Source organism: Phascolarctos cinereus, unplaced genomic scaffold (genome assembly GCF_003287225.1).
Source record: "Phascolarctos cinereus isolate Bilbo 61053 unplaced genomic scaffold, phaCin_HiC Scaffold_1;HRSCAF=81, whole genome shotgun sequence".
NCBI classification, from domain to species: Eukaryota; Metazoa; Chordata; class Mammalia; order Diprotodontia; family Phascolarctidae; genus Phascolarctos; species Phascolarctos cinereus.
The window spans coordinates 102,823,585-102,846,164 of record NW_027555514.1 but is presented as its reverse complement, the minus strand read 5'-3'; the positions used below and the strand labels follow the sequence as shown (position 1 = coordinate 102,846,164).

Sequence of the window (22,580 nt, the reverse complement as noted above, 5' to 3'; positions counted from 1 at the left end):
AACAAGGTCACAGACAGAATAGTTTGAATATTTAATGTACCAATCCACAATCCATTACATTCTTATTTTTATTGAGCTATGGGGTGCCAAAAATGGTTATGGAAGGGCAGAACAGGTATGGAGCTGTGATGCTAAGTGAATAATATAGAAATCCCTGTTTTTTACTCACTGATTTATTGGTGGGGAATGTATTAGAAAGGGTGCCTGGATTTAACAAAAGCTCCAGAAAACTGCTCAAAAATACATCTCCCCTATACTAGGTTACTAGTTAATAAGGTCATCCTGAAATCCAATCTTTTAGAAAGATTAAGCCTATCAATCACTTACAAGTTAGTAGCAAGTGGTATTAAAAAGAAACAGAAGGCTTAAGTGTAAGGGAGTTCTAATAAGGAAGTGAAGTTAATTGTGTAACATAAGATTTTCACAGAAGGCATATCTTACTGTGATATTAGTCATGGACACAGGGAACTGTATCAAGGCCTTAGGCATCTGAGAGATGGAAGATGGGGGAGATGGATGGGATCAAGGAACAATCTGCCTTTAGAAAAAAAAACAAAAACACCACCAGGCTCCTGCAAATACCCACATTGGAAACCTAGTGCAAACCTCATAAACTGAACATCTTCTGTTCATGTCTCACCTCCTACCATCTTAGAATAAACCTGATCATTTGAAAGGTGTAACTTTACTCCTGGAACCCAAACAGGGATTCAGATGCTAGGCCTGAATTCTATACTAACAACAATGATCCCATGGTAAAGCAAAGAGGACCAATCATCACGCATTTATTAAGAACTTATTTAGTAAGACAGTCCTTTCCTTGAACAGCTTAGATTTTACTGAAGGGATACATGTTTAAAAGTAAATAAATACAGGATATACATGAAAAAAAGAGAACATAGAAAGGGCTTAAAAGGTGAGAGGGGGCATGGAGTGTGATTCTTCAAAGAGCAAAAGGATTGGTCAGACTGGTAGAAAGAGAACCATAAAGCAGTATCATGAAAACCTAGGGAAGGAGAGAGTACCCAGTAGAAGATAGTAGTTAATTAACAGTGTCAAATGTTCAAAGGTAACCAACTCCCATCTCCTAGCATTCCTTTTTCCTCCATTAAACACATACCTACTAAATGTTTATTATGAGCAACACATTGGGCCAGAAACTGGGAATACTAAGACAAAACAAATCCTTAAAATTTAGACTCAATGGCTGACAGGAAAAAATTCCTGGCCCACCTACCTATATCTGTACTCTCATCCTACAGAATCATTTAACCAACCTCAGAAGTAGAAGATTTAAGAGACTCCCTAGCTAACTCCACAAATGAAGAAGAATCCTTTATATTTGTACATAAGGTCATCCAAATTTTGCTTAAATAGTAAGATTTAACCATTAGATTGTGAGCTTGAGGGCTAGGACTGCATTTTGTATACATAGTGTTTATCACAGTGCGTGACATAGAGCGAGTGCTTAATACGTGTTTATTGACTGACTGAAATATCTACAGCACAGACACACTGTCCTAGCTAAAAGCAACAAAGCATTCTCAAAAAGAGAAGGAAATAAGTGCCAGGTGAGTCAAACCACAATCATCACCTCCCCTCAGACCTCAATGGAGATATCCCAGGACCCTGAACCCAAGAACCTTGGGAACAGCAGTGCCTTCCAAACCACGAGACCTGCTTCCAGTCCAATTCCAGAAGTCATCAACAGGGGCAGAAATCATTGAGGAAAAGTGTCCACCTTCCTCACAACTACTAGAAATAACTGCTGACCAATTGCCACTGACCATCAAGTAAGCACAAGAGCTTCAGGAGTAGCAAAAACTCCAGACGACCATCTTAGTCTCCATAGCAGTCATCTGGGGAAGCAATTCCTTTGCAGAAGAGGCCAGTCACCCCATCAATTGCTAACTAACTGCCACTCCCCAGCTTAGCTGACACAGCAAGTCACCTGAGAAACGAGAGGCAGCATGTGCAAGACAAGTCAAACCATCGCCTCCACCTTGACCACTGTCTCTCCTCAGACCCTATAAAGAAAACCCAGAACCCTGAATCCAAGAATCTTTGGAACAGCCCGGTGTGTGCAGTTATCAACCTGGAAAGGAATCCTTGTCTGGATGCAGCCTGACAACTGCTCCTACAGATGCTACAAGAATAGCTGCTAATTCACAGCTCCTGAAAACAAGAAAGTTCTTGTCACCAAAGTCCTTAGCACCGTGAAACAGTTAAACATCACAAATGGTTTTATCAGTGGAAATAACATTAAAGAATAGGTGTTACCGTTTGCTTTGTTGCTACTCTCTAAGGACCACAGGACTCTTCCATCTAACTTAAAGCTGAAACCTTTCATGTGTGTTGATTCCCCCATTCCAGTGTGAGCTTTTTGAGAGTACAGATTCTCTTTTCTATCTGTATCCTCAGAGCTTAGCATAGTGCTTGAACATATTAAGTGTTTAATAAATACTTATTCATTCACTCATAAATTCCAGAGGGGAAGCCACTACCTTTCAAAAAGCCTAGAGTAACCTGAAGCTCAAGCTTTTGGGGTAAGAAATTGGAAAGAAGTTTGGAAGAAACTAGGCATAGACCAACATCTAACACCATATACCAAGATAGGATCAAAATAGATAAATGATTTAAACATAAAGGGTGATTTCACAAGTAGATTAGGGGAACATGGAAAAAAGTACTTGTCATTGATACCTATGTATAAGTGAATAAGTGATAGAGATAGGAAATAAAATGGATAATTTTGATTACATGGAATTAAAAAGAGGTTTTGCACAAACCAAACTAATGTAGTCAAAATTAGAGGAAAACAGGAAATTGGGAAAAAAAAGTTTTATAGCAAATTTCTCTGATAGAGGCTTCATTTTTCAAATATATAGGGAACTGAGCCAAATTTATAAAGATATGAGCCAACCGATAAATGATAAAATGACATGAACAGGCTGTTTTCAGAAGATATCAAAACTATCAAGTCATATAAAAATGTTCTAAATCACTATTGATTAGGGAAATGCAAATGAAAACAACTCTGAGATACCACCTCACACCTATTAGATTGGTTAACATTAAAGGAAAATGATAAATGCTGGAGAGGATATGTAAAAATTGTGTAAATTTCAGCTCAATGAATGAATTACAGATAACAACTGATATTTATATGGTACTTTAAGGTTTGCTAAGTGCTTTACATATATTATTTTGTTTCATCGTTATAAAAACCCTCTGAGGTAGGTCCTTGAAGCATTATTGCTATTTTAAAGATGTGGAAACTGAAGATCAGGGAGGTTAGATGACTTTTCCCTGGTCACATATTTTTTTCATTGAATTCATTTGAATTTACCACCATATTTTATTTTTAAAGTAAGAGATACACACACACACACACAGAGGCTGATTGTCTAAATCTATAAATGCATCTGTCATTTTTCAAAGGGAAAGAATCCAAGCAACTAACCACCACATAAAAAAAAAAGTTTCAAATCCCTAATAACTGGAAAAATGAAAATCAAGCCATTCTGAGGTTCCAACTCACACCCATCAGCTTGGCAAAGATGACAGAAAAGGCAAATAACAACCACTAGAGAAGCTAAGGAAAAACAGACATACCAATGCATTGTTGGTGGAGCTGTGAAATTTTGAGCCATTCTTTTGTTTAAATTTAGTATTTTATTTTCCCCCAGTAACAAGTAAAAACAATTTTTAACATTGTTTTTAAAACTCTGAGTTTCAAATTTTCTCCCTTTCTACCCCCCATTTAGAAAGCAAGCATTTTAATATAGGTTATACGTGTTTAGTCATGTAAAACATTTCCATGTTAGGTTGGGAAAGAAAACATAACTGCTCACACAATTATAATTATTAGAGGTGAGTTGTTATCCAAGCCTAGCATTCTACTATGCCATACTGATAATAAACACATAAATATTCAGCAATCATCTATTAAGGACCTACTATAGAGTATTCTCTACAGTGTTCATAGTAGCCACTTAATAAATGCTTGATTTCCTGATTTATGCAGTTTACAGTTTAATAAGGGAAATGACACTCAAGTAACTGTAATACAAAATAGTGCATAGTAAGCATATAAGAGAGATGTAAGGAAAACAGAATTTTAGAGGAAAGGAGAAATAAATACTCGTTAATTCAAAAAATGGGATAAATTAAGTGGATCAAGACAAATAGATCTGTTTACATAAAAAAAAATCTTGTACAACAAAAGTATTATAACCAGGATTTTAAGAAGTGACAGATCATGAAAAAGTTTTCACACCAGCTACTTTTTTCTTGGAGGGGAGAATTTTTTAAAACGTTAATCAGCCAAGATCTATCTTCTCACCCTCCTTCCCCAGCTGCCCCCAACCCACTACAATCTAAGATCAAGAGAAAAACAACACCTAATACAAGCATGTAAAGTTCACAAAACAAATTTCCAAGTTGGCCACATCTCTCCAAAATTTGTCTCATTTTGCATTCTGAGTCTTTCACCTCTTTGTCAGTAAGTGGGTAGCATGTTCCACCATTAGTCCTCTGTAATCTTAGTTGGTCATTTTGCTGATAAGGGTTCAACACATCAGTACTCCAACACATTTATATACCAACTTGTTCACCCATTCCCCAAATTATGAACACTCCCTCAGATTCCTAATCTTTGCCACATCGAAAAAAGTTATATTTTTGTACATCTTTAGTTTTGCTGAGAACTAATTCTCCCCTTAATATGCCCTCTCTCTCTAAATCCCTCCCCTCTTTTCCCCCTATTCTTCCTTATTTTCCTGTTGAGTAAAACATTTCTGTATCCAACTCTGTGCATATTCTTCCCTCTTTTGGCCAGTTTTGACTGCACTCCCTCTATGAACCCTGATGATGATATATTGTCTCTGAAGAGACAATATATCATCTCCCCATATTTGACTGTAAATAGCTTATTCTTGCTTAGCCCTTTATCACTGTTCATGTTTCTATTCACTTTCATGTTTGAACTTCAAATCACTTTGAAAAACTTAAGAAATCTGATCAATGTAGTGACTAATGACAATTTGAGAGGACCAATGAAGAACGTTACCCATTTTCCAACAGAAAGATGATGGACTCAGGAATAAGATATTCATTTCTGGGCATGGCCAATGTGGAAATCTGTTTTGCTTAATTATACATATATATATATATATATAAATAAAATATGTATATATGTGTATGTATATTATCTATAGATAGATAGATAGAGATACATGTATATATATGTTAGAAAGGTTTGTTTTTCTATTCCAGTGGAAAATGGGGATGGAGAAGTAAGAGAAATTTAATTATTGAATTTTTTTTTCTGCAGTGGGAAGATTTGTTTATTTCTTGGAGTTGGGGAGGTTTTTTTTATATGAAAACACAGTTCTACTTTTAAATAGTGGAAATGGATGGGGAAATTATTCAATGTACAAAAATAGAATTTTCAGCCAACACTTCTGGAACTTATCCATTTTGTGCCACTACAAAAGTCCTTTGCAAAGATCTCATCCTAGTATAAAGGTAAACTTGGGGTTCCAAAGGCACACCAGGAAAGAACAAAATTGGGGTAGGGAAGTTCTCACCAAATTAGACAGATTTTTGAATAAGGTCTGCTGTTCAAGGACCAACCTAGCTACATACAAAGAACCTTATTACCAAAGGAATGGTCAATAGTTTATGAATTCTTTGGCTACTGTGATCCATGGAGTAAATAAAAAACTACTTTCAGTCTTTTTGGCCCCCTTATGCTTTTGCAGAATAGCAGAAAAAGGGGTAAAGGCTGAGATTCTCATAGATATATAGATATATATCTATATATCTATATATATATCTATATATCTATATATATATGTATATATATACATGTGTGTGTGTGTGTGTGTATACGTACACACACACATATATGTAAATATTAAGCAAACTACTGGTTCTCATAATGCGAGATCTTTGAACTAGGACCAATGAGCAGATATGCCATACTGGAGGAATTTAAAACACATCTATACTAATATTCTCACTATGAAAAAAAAACCAAACCTAAACCAAAACCCAGAAGACAAATACATAGCTAAATGGAATAACAGCTCCAAGGTTCCTTAAGAGGCAAAGTAGTTGGATTTGGTGTCATGGTGCTTCATAAACTTTCACTTCTCATCCCTACACAATTTGCCATTTCAAAAGTCTGAAGTAAGTTTATGGCAAATTCATAAAAACTGCCAAAAACTACAACAAATACGTGAACTATAACACATCATCTAACTCCACAAATAAATGAAAAATGAACAGCAGCAAGTAGTTTTTCCGTACCTCCAACTTCTCATTTTTCTGCAGTTACTCAATTTACTCACTAGATGGCAATAGTGCATGAAATTAAGAAAATCCCAGTTTTTAAGTTAAAATATTTGAAGGTTGTAAAACCTTCTTCCTCTAGGTAAACATAGCACAGAACAACTAATCTGGGAAAATTCTAGTGTGTATCTTATCTAAAAAAAATTTTGGCCCTGCCTTGTCGATGACTGTTAGTCATCATCAATTTTGTTGATGAGTGCTACTCTGCTTCTCAAACAGGCATTCTATTTTTTTTTCTATTATCATCTACAAACTTTATAACTAAAAACTGATGAAAACTATGCACAACATTATATTTAGGTATATTATGCCTTGAGGTTTCCTAACATCTCTTTTCTGATTTTTGAGTATGACCAGATGGTGTTCACTGTAATAGAAGTAAGATTGAAGTTGTTTATTATACATTTAAATACATAAATACTGTCACCAATAAGGAAGGATTAACACTTAAGAATAACAGAGAGCTGGATGGAGAGGCTAATGGCTCATAAGCAAGTTCACAAGTGTATCATTTTAAACAGTCTACGAGTGACACTGTAAGAAAAATGAAATAAAGTATACATTTTATTTTATTTTATTTTTGGTTAGGCAATGGGGTTAAGTGACTTGCCCAGGGTCACACAGCTAGTAAGTGTTATGTGTCTGAGGCCAAATTTGAACTCAGGTCCTCCTGAATCCAGGGCCGGTGTTCTATCCACTGTGCCACCTAGCTGCCCTTAAAGTATATATATGTTAAAAGCAAATAAAATAACATGGTAAGAAAATTTCACTTATTGTACTTAGCTCATGGATTTCCTAATTTATTGTTCAAATGAAAAAAATCTTTCCCTGTTCAATAACAGTCTGAAAACATTTTATCAAATGTAGTCTTTCTTGTAATAAAGTCCATTTTTCACAGATGGATAGCTCCAAATGCAACATAAAAATGAATAGCTCACATAACTAAACTTCTTTTCTCTACATATTCTCGATGCCTTTCTACATAATGACTTTAAATTCATCTGCAACTTTAGTCAATCTGAAACTTTAGTCAATAAACAAAACTACTGAGAATGACTAATTAAAATAAAGCAAAAAAGTCTTAAGATAAGTGTAACAATTTTACCAGTAATGTAATTTTAAAAATAGCTTTCCTTCTAGTGTTACACCAGTTTTTTTCTGGTAACTTTGAAAATAATTTTTTAAAAGTGCCATATGTACCTAAAATAAAGAGGACCCTAGATTTGGAGCTGGAAGGGACCTCAGCTAGTCTAGCCTCCTATTTTATGGACAAGGACACTGAGGCACAGAGAGGTTTACTTCAGGTCATGATTCTAACCCAGGATCCTCCAACTCCAAATCCAGCCATCTTTTTATTGTACCACTTTACCTCTTCTACAATAAGCATGGGTTCTTAATCTTTTTTGGGTCATGAACTCTACCCTTTTCTCAGTCTGATAAAAGCTATGGACTGTTTTCTTAGTATAAGGTTTTTAAAGAATAGTAGGAAACGATAAATTTCAGTTAGAAGTTGGGGAAAATAAAGATGCAATTCTTGTTTATTTGTTTGTTGTTTTTTTTGGGGGGCTAGGCAATGGGGTTAAGTGACTTGCCCAGGGTCACACAGCTAGTGTCAAGTGTTTTGTCTGAAGCCGGATTTGAACTCAGGTATTCCTGACTCCAGGGCTGGTACTCTATCCACTGTGCCACCTAGCTGCCCCAAGATGCAATTCTTTCCCTAAATTCTCAGACCTCTTGAAATCTATCTACAAGTCTTTTAGGGCAGCACTTCTTAAGTTGTAGGTTGCAACCCCATATGGGGTCACATAACTGAATGTGGGGATCATGAAAAATTTGGCAACAGTATAAGGTCCCTTAATGCACAACAACCAAAAATTAATTCAAAATCAAAAGTGTGATGAATCCGAGGCTTTTGTGGCAGCGCTTGCCCGCAACTTCATTGCAGTCTTGGTTCTGAACACACAACGGGTGCACTTTGCACTGCACATATCTTTATGCCATGCAATGCCAACAAACACTGCCAGAAACACCTTGGCTCGTATTTGAAACTACTGTATGTTATGAATTGCAGTGTTTTTATGTACATACAAAGTTTTTTGCTTTTACAGAAACATAATACTTTAATTACGGGAAATAAAGACTTTTAATATTTTCCTACCACCATTCCTTGGCATATAAGTATCAAATTAGTATATCTTTGGATTGTGTTGTTAAAATGTTTGATTTTTTAAATTGCTGTTATCTCCTTCTTTTACAGAAACATAAGTGCTTAATTGCAGCAAGACAGAAGCCCTTTAACAATATTTCTCCAACATCATCGCTTGTATGTGTATGTAACTGTGAACATCAATTTTTTAAATTAAGTACAAACAAATGTAATTTCATACACTAAAGCTAGTATTTATTTGAGAAATCATTAGCATATTTATTTATATTTTAGGACAAAAATATTTTTCAGTTATGGATAAGTGGCTAAATTTAGCCAGAAGAGGCAAAAATACTGATGACAATGTGGCAGTCTTTGCTACCAGGTTGGAGTACACCTAAACTGACATGAAAAAGAATATATGTTGAATCATTTTTGCAATATGGATTAACTTCTAATAATAATGATGATGTGGAAAAATCTCTTTGCTTAATTTGTAATAAGAGTTTTGGTTGCAGAGAGCATGAAACCAGCCCAACTAAAAAGACATCTTAATACCAAGCATGCAATATACTGCAATAAACCAAAGGAATATTTTGAATGACTTTTAAAATCTTCAAATAATGAAAAACAATGTTTTGAGAAATTTGTTACCGTAAATGAAAAGTATTGACTTGCATCTTATGAAACTTCTTATTTAACTGCAAAAACTAAAAAGCCCTACATGACAGATGTCGTGTTACCTGCAGCTATTAAAATGTCAGAAATAGTTCATAGGAAAAAGTATGGGGATGAAATTCATAAAATTCTTCATCAAATAATACTGTACCCAAGAGAATTTCTGAAATTGGTAATGACCAATTTCAGCAGCTTATTACCAGGCTTAAGGGCAGCCCAAAGTTTGCAATTCAGTTAGATGGAACAATAGATATTTTTAACACGGCACAGTTGTAACTTTACGTAAGATAATGTTTATGAAGGAAGCGTAGGTGAGGAATTATTGTTTTGTCACCCTTTGGAAAGGCACACAAGATAGGAGGATATATATCTTAAAGTTGACCAATTTTTCACAAATGAAGGTTTACAGTAGAAAAACTACATTGGAATCTATACAGACGGTGCTGGAGCAACGATGGGTGAGAATGTTGGATATGCAGCAAAAGTTAAAGCTGGTGGCAATGAACATATCAGTTTTACTCACTGCATGATCCATCCACTTGTAGCCAAAAAAATATCACCAGAGTTAGATGTTGTGCTTCGTGATACTATCAAAATCATTAACTTCATTGAAAGCTGTGCCCTTAACTGTCGTTTGTTTTCAAACCTTTGGAAAGACATGTACTCCGATTACAAAAGCTCATTACTACATGTAGGGGTGAGGTGGCTCACAAGAGGGTGAAGTTTAAACAGATTATTGACACTGAAAGATAAAGCAATTGTGTTTTTGACTGAGCAGAAATCTGATTTTGTTAATTTCTTTTATAATGACTTATGGCTTTCAAAACTGTTTTTTTGTCAGATTTTTCAAAAAACTCAATGATTCAAAGATGTTACTTCAAGGAAAATATTGCAACATATTTATGTTAATAGATAAAATTGAAAGTTTTACTAAAAAAGTTAACATGTGGAAGAATAAGGTAGAAAATGGTTTTTTAGAAATGTTTACAGCTACAGATGATTTTATAATTGAAAATAACCTACCCAAAGATTTAACTGTAAGAGTTATAATTGATCATCTGAAGTGCCTGGAGACACAGTTTCAGAAATACTTCCCTTCAAATTTTGATTCCAAAAAACTAAGTTGGATTCATAAACTATACTCAATTGAAATTAAAAATGCCAGTCATTTGCTATTAAAAGTTCAAGAAGAATACCAAAACTTATGGGATACAGTGAAAGCAGTTCTTAGGTGAAGTTTTATATCTCTAAATGCTTACATGAATAAACTAGACAAAGAGGAGATCAATGAATTGGGTATACAACTAAAAAAACTAGTAAAAGAACAAATTAAAAATCTTCAATTAAACACCAAATTAGAAATATTGAAAACCAAAGGAGAAATTAAGAAAATTGAAACTAAGAAATCTATTGAACTAATAAATAAAAACTAAGAGCTGGTTTTATGAAAAAAACAATAAAATAGATAAACCTTTGGTTAATTTAATTTAAAAAAAGAAAGAAGAAAACCAAATTACCAGCATCAAAAATGAAAAGGGTGAATCAATCCACCACTAAGGAAGAGGAAATTTAAACAATAATTAGGAACTATCTTGCCCAACTGTATGCTAATAAATTTAACAATCTTAGTGAAATCGATGAATATTTACAAAAATATAAATTGCCCAGATTAACAGAAGAGGAAGTAAACTACTTCAATAACCCCATCTCAGAAAAAGAAATTGAACAAGCCATTAATGAACTCCCTAGGAAAAAATCTCCAGGCCTAGACGAATTTACAAGCAAATTCTATCAAACATTTAAAGAACAATTAATTTCAATACTATGTAGACTATTTGGGAAAATTGCTGAAGAAGGAGTTTTTACCAAATGCTTTCTACAATACAAATGTGGTGCTGATACCTAAACCGGGAAGAGTCAAAACAGAGAAAGAAAATTATAGACCAATCTCTCTAATGAATATAGATGCAAAAATTTTAAATAAAATATCAGCAAATAGATTATAGCAAGTTATCACAAGAATAATAGACTATGACCACGTAGGATTTATACCAGGAATGCAGGGCTGGTTCAATATTAGGAAAACTATCAGCATAACTGATCACATCAACAACAAAACTAACAGAAACCACATGATCATCTCAATAGATGCAGAAAAAGCTTTTGACAAAATACAACACCCATTCCTATTAAAAACACTAGAGAATATAGGAATAAATGGAGTCTTCCTTAAAATAATAAGTAGCATCTACCCAAATCATTCAGCAAGCATCATATGTAATGGGGACAAGCTAGAAGCATTTCCAATAAGATCTGGGGTGAAACAAGGATGTCCATTAGCACCACTGTTGTTCAATATCGTACTGGAAACATTAGCTTCAGCAATAAGAAAAGAAATTGAAAGTATTAGAATAGGCAAAGAAGAAACAAATTTTTTGTCTGTAGATGATATTATGATGCACTTAGAGAATCCTAGAAAATCAAGTAAAAAACTACTTGAAATAATAAACAACTTTAGCAAAGTTGCAGGCTATAAAATAAACCTACATAAATCATCAGCATTTCTATATATTGTCAACAAAGCCCAATAGCAAGTGATAGAAAGAGAAATTCCATTTAAACTTACTGCAGACATTATAAAGTGTTTAAGAGTTTACCTACTGAAACAAACCCAGAAACTATATGAACACAATTACAAAACACTTCCCACACAAATAAAGCCAGATCTAAATAATTGGAAAAACATCAGTTGTTCATGGGTAGGCCGAACTAATAAAAATGACAATTCTACCTAAGCTAATTTACTTATTCAGTGCCATACCAATCAAACTACTAAAAAATTATTTTATAGAGCTAGAAAAAATAATAACAAGATTCATTTGGAACAACAAAAGGTCCAGAATATCAAGGGAACTAATGAAAAGAAATGCAAGGGAAGGTGGCCTAAGGGGCAGCTAGATGGCACAGTGGATAGAGCTCTGGCCTTGGAGTCAGGAGGACCCAAGTTCAAACCTGACCTCAGACACAAGGACAGTTAGTAGCTGTGTGACCCTGGGCAAGTCACTTAGCCCCAGCTGCCTCACCAAAAAAAAAAGAAAAAAAAAAGAAGGTGGCCTAGCTGTTCCAGATCTCAGATTGTATTATAAAGCAATAACCATCACAACTGCTTGGTACTGGCTAAGAAACACAGTGGTGGATCAGTGCAATAGGTCAGGTATGCAAGACACAGTAGTCAATGACTACAGCAATCTACTATTTGATAAACCCAAAGACCCCAGCTTCTGGGATAAGAACCCACTCTTTGAAAAAAACTGCTGGGAAACCTGGGAAAGAGTGAGGCAGAAACTAGGCACAGACCAAAATCTCACACCATACACCAAAGTAAAGTCAAAATGGGTTCGTGATTTAGATATAAAGGCTGATACTGTAAGCAGATTGGGAGAGCAAGGAATAGTTTACCTGTCAGATTTATGGAGAACAGAAGAACTTATGACCAAACAAGATATAGAGAACGTTAATGAAATGAAAAATGGACCATTTTGATTACATTAAATTGAAAAAATTTTTGCACAAAGACAACACAACCAAGATTAGGAGGGAAGCAGAAAACTGGGAAAGAATTTTTACAACCAGTGTCTCTGATAAGGGCCTCATTTCTAAAATATATAGAGAATTAAATCAAATTTGTAAGAATACAAGTCATTCCCCAATTGATAAATGGTCAAAGGATATGAGCAGGCAGTTTTCAGATGAAGAAATTAAAGCCATCCGTAGTCATATGAAAAAATGTTCTAAATCACTATTAATTAGACAAAAGCAAATCAAAACAACTCTGAGGTACCACATCACACCTATCAGATTGACCAACATGACAAAACAGGAAAATGATCAATGTTGGAGAAGATGTAGGAAAATTGGAACACTAATGCGTTGCTGGTGGAGTCGTGAAAGAAGAATTTGCTGAGTTATCAAGCGACACAGGTTTAAAACTTGAGTTTCCTATAAAAATCATTAAATGAGTTTTGGCTTGGTAGTAGGACAACTTTCCAACAATTTCTGAAATGGCCTTAAACATACTTCTGCCACTTTGTACTACATATTTATGCAAAGTGGCATTCTCAGCATTGACAATTATAAAATCAAAATATCAATCAACTGTGAAAAAATTTGAAGATGTTCTACAGTATCAAATATCCCACCAAGATTTAATTCTTTATGTAAAAATAAACATGTATCTACAGAATTGTTTAAAAATAAATCTCTTTATGATTTATTATCTGTAAATGTTTGATTTGTATACCTGTTTTATATCTATATATTTGGGGTCACGTAAGAATTTTTTGGGCAAAAAGAGGTAAAGAGTGAAAAAAGTTTAAGAAGCCCTGTTCTAAATCACACTATCAGGAAGACAGCAGAGTAATTTTCTGCAGATTTATTCCACTCAAAAGCCTCAAGAAAAGAAGATAAGAGAAACTAAAGCCAAACCCACAAGGCAAGCAAAAATCTTAAGAAACAACATCAGATAAATGTTGGAGAAGATGAAGGAAAATTGGAACACTAATGCATTGTTGGTGGAGTTGTGAACTGATCCAACCACTCTGGAGAGAATTTGGGACTATGCCCAAAGGGCTATAAAAATGTGCATACCCTTTGACCCAACAACAGCACTTTAAGGGCTGTATCCCAAAAAGATCATGAAAACGGGAAAAGGACCCACATGTACAAAAATATTTACAGCAGTTTTTTTTTATGGTGGCCAAGAACTAGAAATTGAGGGGATATCCATCAACTGGGGAATGGGTGAACAAATTGTGGTATATGAATGTGACAGAATACTATTGTGCTATAAGAAATGATGAACAGGCTGACTTCAGAAAAACCTGGGAAGACTTGTATGGTCTGATGCTGAGTGAAGTGAGCAGAACCAGGAGAACACTGTACATAGTAACAACCATATTGTGCGATGACTAACTTTCATAGACTTAGCTCTTCTCAGCAATGCAAGGATCGAAGACAACTCCAAAAGACTCATGATGAAAATGCTATTCATATCCAGAGAAAGAACTCTGAAGTCTGAATGCAGATGGAAGCATACTATTTGCTCTCCTTTTTTTTTTCTTCTTTCTCATGGTTCATCCCATTAGTTCTAATTCTTCTTTATATCATGTGAAAAAAAGTTTAATACGAATGCATAAATAGAGCCTATATCAGATTGCATGCTATCTTGGGGACAGGGGAAAAGAAAGAGAGGGAGAAAATTTAAAACTCAAAATTTTATGGAAATGGATGTTGAAAACTAAAAACAAATTAGTTTAAAAAAAAAGAAATAACATCAGATTTACAGTTTCATGTACAATCTTCTTTTTTCTGTTCTACTCTGCATATTGAATGTGCACATGACACGATAAATGAACACGACAAAAACAATGGAGGAGAGAGGAAGGCAGCAGAATGGGGTTTTTGCCCCTGAAAAGAAAAACAACACGGTAACAGCAATATTGTTCCAAGAACAACTGTGAACAACTAAGTCATTCTGAGTATTATAAATACTCAGATCAAGTACAAAGGACCCATAAAGGAAGATGCTATCCACCTCGGGAGAAAGAAGATATAAACAGAAGTAGGTATGGTAAGGTTTTATATATTACGCATATTATTGTATTTTATACATATTATTATATATTAACATATATATACACTTACACATTTGTGTCTAATGGTAGTCTTCTCTAAGGTGGGATGGGGAGAGACGGAAAAAAATTAAAAGTGTACAGCAGAGAACAAAAGAAACTTAGAAGGAAGCACAGAAAAGCAGGGTAGCTTTGAAAATGATACGTAACATTTCTTACGTCGTTTTTCAAAAAAGTAAACAGTGTGAAATGGAAATTCATGGTTTTTATACTGAATCTTCTTTTTATGTTGTGCTGTGTATATGGACATTTTTTTCTCTTCTTGTTTAAGCTCAAAATGAACAACTTTTTTTTAAAAGAGAGACAAGCAAAGGAAATCCATAAAGAATGTTCCCATGCAGTGGGAGGCATATACCTATTGTAAGACTGGGGCCCTCTAATGTGTTGTGTCTGAGAGTAGTTTGCGTATTAGGAGAGTTCCTCTTTAACAAAGTATTATACTTCTCAGAACTGTAATAGAACCTAGGAAAGGAGACGTATGAGTTTTCAACGGCTGTCAGCACCCAGGATGGAAGGATGGACAAAGAACTTTTCCCTGCTCATATCTCCCTTGTGGCAGGCTTCCAGTTGCCCCCCTTGGGGAATAGCAATAACAGCCTCTTATGAGGCTGAACAGTTAAGGGTTGGAGCAGCAGAGGGCTGTTTCAAGGCATGGGCCTGGGGAGGCCTTGACAACTGTAATTACTAGCTTTATCTGTAGCTTTCCTTCAATCTACTGACACCTTGCCTAGCTATCAAAGGTTAGCATACTCTCCCGTTCTTGTGATGGAATATCCCCATCTACTGAAGAACAAGTCCCCTTTATTAACTCCCGCTGTCCACATTCTCATTCCCAATCCATCTCAACTCTGCTTCTCCAATGTACCACTTCAAATCTGCCCTCCCCATTCCACTTCGCCTCTAGAACCCCTACTCCACACTTAACAAACTTCCTTACATTTTATACCTCTCCATCTCATGCTCCTTATATCTTTTTGCACCTTTTGATACTTGGCTCCCCTAGATAACACTACATCCCTGCCCAGCTTTTCCAGTACTAGTTATAATTTCTAATACACTCCAAGCTTCCCTAGTCCAAGTGGGAGAGCCAGAATATTCCTAGCCAAACTCTCCTTTATTTCCATCACTCAGGAAACTCTTCTCCTAAGGTTCACACTATCCAAATGGTCATTCAATCTAGATTCTGTGAACCATCATCCTACAGGGACATAATCCCCACTCTTTCTGAATGACTTCAGTGCCTGGTTCATAGTTTCCCTTCTCCACCCCAATTCCTATTAGGGCATTTCAATGTTATCTGTTTCTCAATTTACTCAATTGCTATGACCTGCTATTTCTCCACTCCATCTCAGCTGAATACATGGTCACACCTTTGATTCAGCCGTCATGCACAAGTATTCTGCTTCAATTTTCAAGATTTCTAATATTCCTTTATCTAATCATAATAAATTATAATTCTATTTTTCCCAATGCCTTACTACTCCAATATTATTCTTTCCCCCCCTTCTTTAAGTGGTTATAAATTGGCCAATTTAGTCTTAAAATTTTATTTATTTATTTTTTGCTGAGGCAATTGGGTTAAGTCACTTGCTCATGGTCACGCAGCTAGTAAGTGTCAAGTGTCCAAGGTCACATTTGAATTCAGGTCCTTCTGACTCCAAGGCTGGAGCTCTACCCACTGCGCCACCTAACTGCCACTAAAATTAATTTTTAAAAAATTTATAAGCATTTATTTTCTCTACCCAGCTTCCCCCCTACAAAGAGAAGAAACGAAAATAAAAGGAAAACAAAGCCCTTATAAGAAATATGTGTAGTAAAGAAAAACAACTTTCTGCACCAACCATATAGAAATAAATGTTGTATTCTGTATCTTGAGACCGTAGCCTCTGTTAGAAGGTGGGAAAGCACCATTTTTCTCTAGAATGACATCACTGTCATTACACCGATGAGAGTTCTTATGTCTTTCAAAGTTGTCCGTCTTTATATCTTTATTATTACTGTATAAATTGTTCTATTTCTGTTCCTTTCACTCTACATCTCTTTATATAAGTCTTCCTAAAAGGTTCCTCTAAGCCCATCCCTTGTCTTTTCTTGTGACATTTGATTACATTCATATATCATAATCTGTTCACCCATTTCCCCAACTGATGAGCATCCTTCTTATATTTCTAGTTCTTTGTCACAAAAGGAGCTGCCATAAACATTTTTGTACATAATGACATTTTTTCTCTTTCAAATTTTAGGACATAGTTCCAAACTGCTTTCCATAATGGCTGGGCCAATTCACAACTCTACCAAAAAATGAATTAAAGTGCCTCAGCCCCTTCAACACTTGTCATTTTACTTAACTATAAACTTTCCCAATCTAAAAAGTGTCAGTTAGAACCTCAGTGTTGCTTTAATTTGCATTTCTCTATTCGTAATTTGGAACATCTCTTCATATGGCTAATGATGGTCGAAAACTGCCTACTCAAATCCTTTGACCAATTATCATTTGGGGAATAAATATGCATAGTCAAGTAAACGATTCTTGAATTGGCTATAATACGTGTCTCAATCTGCAACCTGAGTCCATCACCTCTCTGCCAGGAGAGGGACAGAATGTTTCATCATGAGTGTTCTGGAAACATGGTTGATCATTGCTTAGATCAAAGTTTCTCACCCCTTCTTTATAAATAAAGGGGCAGCTAGGCGGCACAGTAAATTAGAGCACCAGGCCTGGATTCAGGAAGATTCTTCTTCCTGAATACAAATCTGGCCTCAGATACTTAATAGCTGTGTGACACTGAGCAAGTCCTTTAACTGTGTTTGCCTCCGTTTCCTCATCTGTAAAATGAGCTGGAAAAGGAAATGGCAAACCACTCCAGTATCTTTGCCAAGAAAACCCCAAATGGGGTCACAAAGCATCAGACATGACTGGAAAATAACTGAACAACAACTTTATAAATAAAGAAGAGAATGGTAAAAGAGAAGTATATTCACTACCAGTGGTCTAGGTTTGATGCAATCTACCTCTGCTCTTCTGCCCTTCTTCCCTTCCCCTCACCAGATTATAGGCTTTTATCCCTTTTTCTTTCAAGTAATTCTCTTAGCGATCTCCCTCAATGGTTAGAGTCTGTTTTGTCTTGGACTACTCTTTCCTTTTTTTTTTTTTAAATCATGCCTCTTATTTCTATTTGACAAGAACTGCTGGGAAAAATAAAAAACTTCCCACTCTCCCCTCCAAAAGACCTTCAGAATTTTACACACTATATAACAAAATAAATTCCAAATGGATATGTGACTTTAACATAAAAGGCTGTATTTTTTAAATTGAAGATAACAGACATAGGTATCTTTCACAACTTTGTCTAGGGAAAGAGTTTGTAGCCAAATGAGAGATACAGGAGAACACAAAAGATTTTTTAAAATATCCAAGATATCCAAGACAAAAAATTAACAAAAATATTTTAAGACCAAAAGCTGTTTCTCAATGGAGAGCAGTCAAAGGAAATAAACAAATAGTTCTCCAAAGAAGAAGTGTACACTTAATAATGTACAAAAGAATGCTCCAGATCACTCTAAAGATAAATGCAAATCAAAACAACTCTGAGGTTCTACCACATACCCAGAATATTGAGGAAGATGACAAAATATGAGAATAGTCAATGTTGGAGGAGTAATGGAAAGACAGACACATTCATATACTGTTGATGGAGTCGGGAACCACTCTAGAAAGCAATCTGTAATTATGCTAATAAGGTGTCTAAAATGTCCATACCCTGAGATCCAGACTCTCATTGCTAAGTATATACTTTAAGGAGGTCAAAGATAAAAATAATGGTCTCGTACACACAAACTATTCATAGAAGCACTTTTTGTGGTAGCAAAGAATTGATAACCAAAATTTATGCACAATTTCTAGGGAATGGCTAAACAAATATAATTATTGCATTGTAAGAACCATGAATATCAAAAATTCTGAAAAGCATGGCACGACCTAAGCAAACTGATGAAGAATGAAATAAGGAGAACCAGGAAAACAATATACACACATATTACAATGATGTAAAAAAACCCAAACAAACCGCAAAAACAAAACAAAATTGATGCTATATAATTGTAATAGCCAATCTTGATTCTAAAGAAGAAACAAAAAAATAACCTCCCTCCATTCTTTGCAGGGGTGTAGAAATTTCATGTACAATCAAGACTCCACCATGTACTGTGGTTTTTTTTTTTGTTGTTGCACTTATTAACACAATGCTTTGTACATGATACATACTTATTAAATAAATGCTTTTTCATTGGTTCATTCAACCCAACAGAATATCTAAGTTATTTTGTCAATAGAAAGTCAGGCCTTTTTGCTCCATTTTTATCCCCCCCTCTCCCATATCTTGTACATAGTAGGGGTTCAATGACAGTTGGAATGAATGACATCTACATCATAATTTTGCAAGGATGTTTGTTTTCATACAGAGTAATAAAGTAAAACTGACACTTCCTAGAGTTAACTTTGGTTCTAGCAGTTATGGGGTTCAGGAAAGGTTCCATGGAGGTGGTACTTGAACCAAATCACGAAGGAGACTAGAGTTTCTGAGGAAGGAGTGAATTCTAAGCACAGGGGATAGAGCAAGTGCAAAGACATGGAAATGGGAAATGGAATGGCATGCATAGGGGAAAATAAATAAACCAGCTCGTCTGAACTTTATAGTACAAAAAGGGGAATAATGTGGAATAAGGCTGGGAAGACAGATTGAAGCTAGACTGTGGAGGCCTTTAAATGCCAAAGAGAAGTTTCTGTTAGATCCCGGAGGTAATAGGAAGCTGATGGAGTTAAATGAGTAGGTCAGTGTAACACCAGCACACCTGTGTTTTAGAAATATCACTTTGGCAGCTGTGTGGAGGATGCATTAAGGGAAGGGAGGGGAAAGGACCTGAGAAGACTAATAAAGAGGTTATTTCAGTAGTCTAAATGAAAAGTATAGAAGCTCTGAACTGTGAGGGTGGCTTGGGTGAACAGATTTAATTTGGAGGGTCTTAATGAATCCTTAATAGAATTTTTCTATTTCTCCCTGCAACAGATGTTGGTGAATAGACTACAGTTATCTTAATGGTAGCCTCTTTTTGTAAATGCATTCAAGATTACTGCAGTGTGAGATAATCCAATTGTCCTATGAATTCTTTTTTAATTTTGGATGCCAGATTAAAAACAACTCCTTTCTTTGCCTCTCTTAACTAGAAACTGTTATCTTTCCCCCAGTAAAATGTAAGCTCCTTGAGAGCAGGGACAGTTCATTTCCCCAGGAATTATCGTAGTGCCTGAGATATAAATAGGTGGTTGATAAATGCCTGCTGAATGGTTTAGTTTTCTGTTTAGCTTTAACTTGCTTTTGTCTTGTCTATGCTGGTCACTGGAAAAGGATCTTCACAGGCAAAGCACCAACAACTAAGTTAATGTCTACAGATGCACTGAAAATTACATAGTGTAAATAGCACTGTTTGCTGCCATTGACTTTTACAGGGAATCTTCAGCTAGGACTGTACTTGAACCCTTTCTTGTAGAGCAGATATATACAACTTCGTAGTAGGCTGGGGTCAAAATTAAAATATACTAAACTTCTTTGGGCCTCAGATAGGTTAGACTATCGACAGACCAGTAATGGTTGGTTGCCATGGGTCACGTGACAAGCAGGAGTGTGCACAGTGGCAACCCCACATTTTTTGCTGGCCACTTGAAATCCTTTGGCGGGCCTCAAGCAGCCCGTGGGCCACATATTGTGCAGGCCTGTTGTAGGGCAATAATAATGATAATTATGTGTTAACATTTATTTGGTATTTTGTGGTTTACAAAATACTTACATTATTATCTCATTTAATCCTCATTAAAACCATATGAGATAAAGACTTTTATTATTCGCATTTTGCAAATGAGGAAACTGAAGCTAAGAGGTTTATTTGCCCAAGGTCACACAGCTAGTAAGTGTCTGAGGCAGGATTGGAATTCAAGTTAATTTCCATTTCCAAGTCCAATGCTTTATCCATGACAGCACCAAGCTAGCAGACTTTGTCTATGCAACAGTCAGACTAAAATTGGAAAATATCTGTAATGATTTTTATAACAAATTTTTCATCATCAAGAATAACATATCTACAACATTTGAACTCTTAACATCACAGTCCTAGATGATCTGTATGAGGAACTGGAAAAGGCAGCAATGAAAACTGGACTAGAACAAATACAGACAGCAGGTCTATGTTGGACATGACATTTGTAAGGGCATTGAGAGACTGGTTCTCCAAGTAATCAATCAATCAGTAAGTGTTTATTAAGACCTTACTCTGTGCTAACCACTTTACTAGATGGTGGAGAGAGAAATACAAAGAATGAAACAATCTTTATTCACAAGGAATTTATATTCTAATGAGAGAGACAAGTACATATAAAAATGTATACAGCACAAAATTAATAAATACAAATATATACAAACTCGTTAAATACAGAATATCAAAGGCTTGGAAAAAACTCTTTTTACACAAAGAAAAGTGGCAGAGAAAATAGTACCTGCCCATGTGCCTACTTTGTCTTCTTTGTAATTTCAATGAGAATAATGTAGATAGATATCAAAGGCAGCCTTCATAAGGATATGAGAAGGGAATAGGAAAACTTTTGTGAAAGCCATTATAGCCCCTATCCTATCTTGTCAATGAATGACGTTAAAGGCACAGAGATTACATAATTCTGCTGGCCCAATACTCATTAACTATTAAAAAGATATGCCTAAAATGCTTTTCCCCATAAGGGTGCTTCCTATGCACATCAAAATCATAGGAGATTCCTTGAAAAATATAACAGATAACAACGTTCAAAAATCATGATTATTAATATCAAGCAAGGTATAAAACAGGAAAGCATATGCTTGACATAGGTTATTTGTCACTGTCACAGAAAATATCTAGGGCAACGTCCAAATGGAAAGGGAATTCCCTACAGATGGTGAGGTATTCCAGATAAAATAATTTTTGGTTAATGTGCCAATTCCATTCAGCCACAGGACACTGCAGAATCTCCTAAAAAAAAGATCTATAATCACTCAAAAGAGTTTAGTTTTAACCACACACACAGGATAAAGTAGAGAAGTAGATAAAGGATGCCTATTTCAAGACCATGATATGTCACCTGATGAACAACCCACAGAGCTGGACCATCAGGACATATACCTTTTTAGACACTCCTGATGGGATAATAAATGCCAAATTTTGGGGATGCTGCATATATAGATGTCAAGGAACACAGTGTCCAAAGAAACTAAAGCTGAAGGTCTCCCAAAGGGCAACAGATATATAATGGACATGAGTAGGCTCCAATACATCACCAATGAAGAACTGCCCAGAAACAGCATAAAGTATATGATCTGAGAAATGCAAAATCCAAAAAGAGGAGGTGGTCAAGAACATGGCACCACTCCATTGGTTAATATCAATAAACCTAACATGCAAACTCTGTTATGGTCGTTTTAAAGAGGTATATGGAAAAGAATCATGGAATGAGACAGTGCCTTAGGGATAGCACCCCTATCAATGAGACCCCCAAATCTATTGATGTATCAATCTACACTATAATTAGTCTATAAAATATCAAGATATCCTCATGTAGTCTATCAGTCTATCATCATATAGATATGCCATATGAATTCATGCAAATTTCAAATGGGCCCTTCCTCCTT

General features: G+C 35.4%; 1 protein-coding gene across 6 annotated transcripts in view; it reads right to left on the bottom strand.

Moving 5' to 3' along the window:
* The window catches only part of BRAF (B-Raf proto-oncogene, serine/threonine kinase), a 162,350-nt gene that overhangs the window by 99,552 nt on the left and 40,218 nt on the right, over positions 1-22,580 (bottom strand). The window lies entirely within an intron of this gene.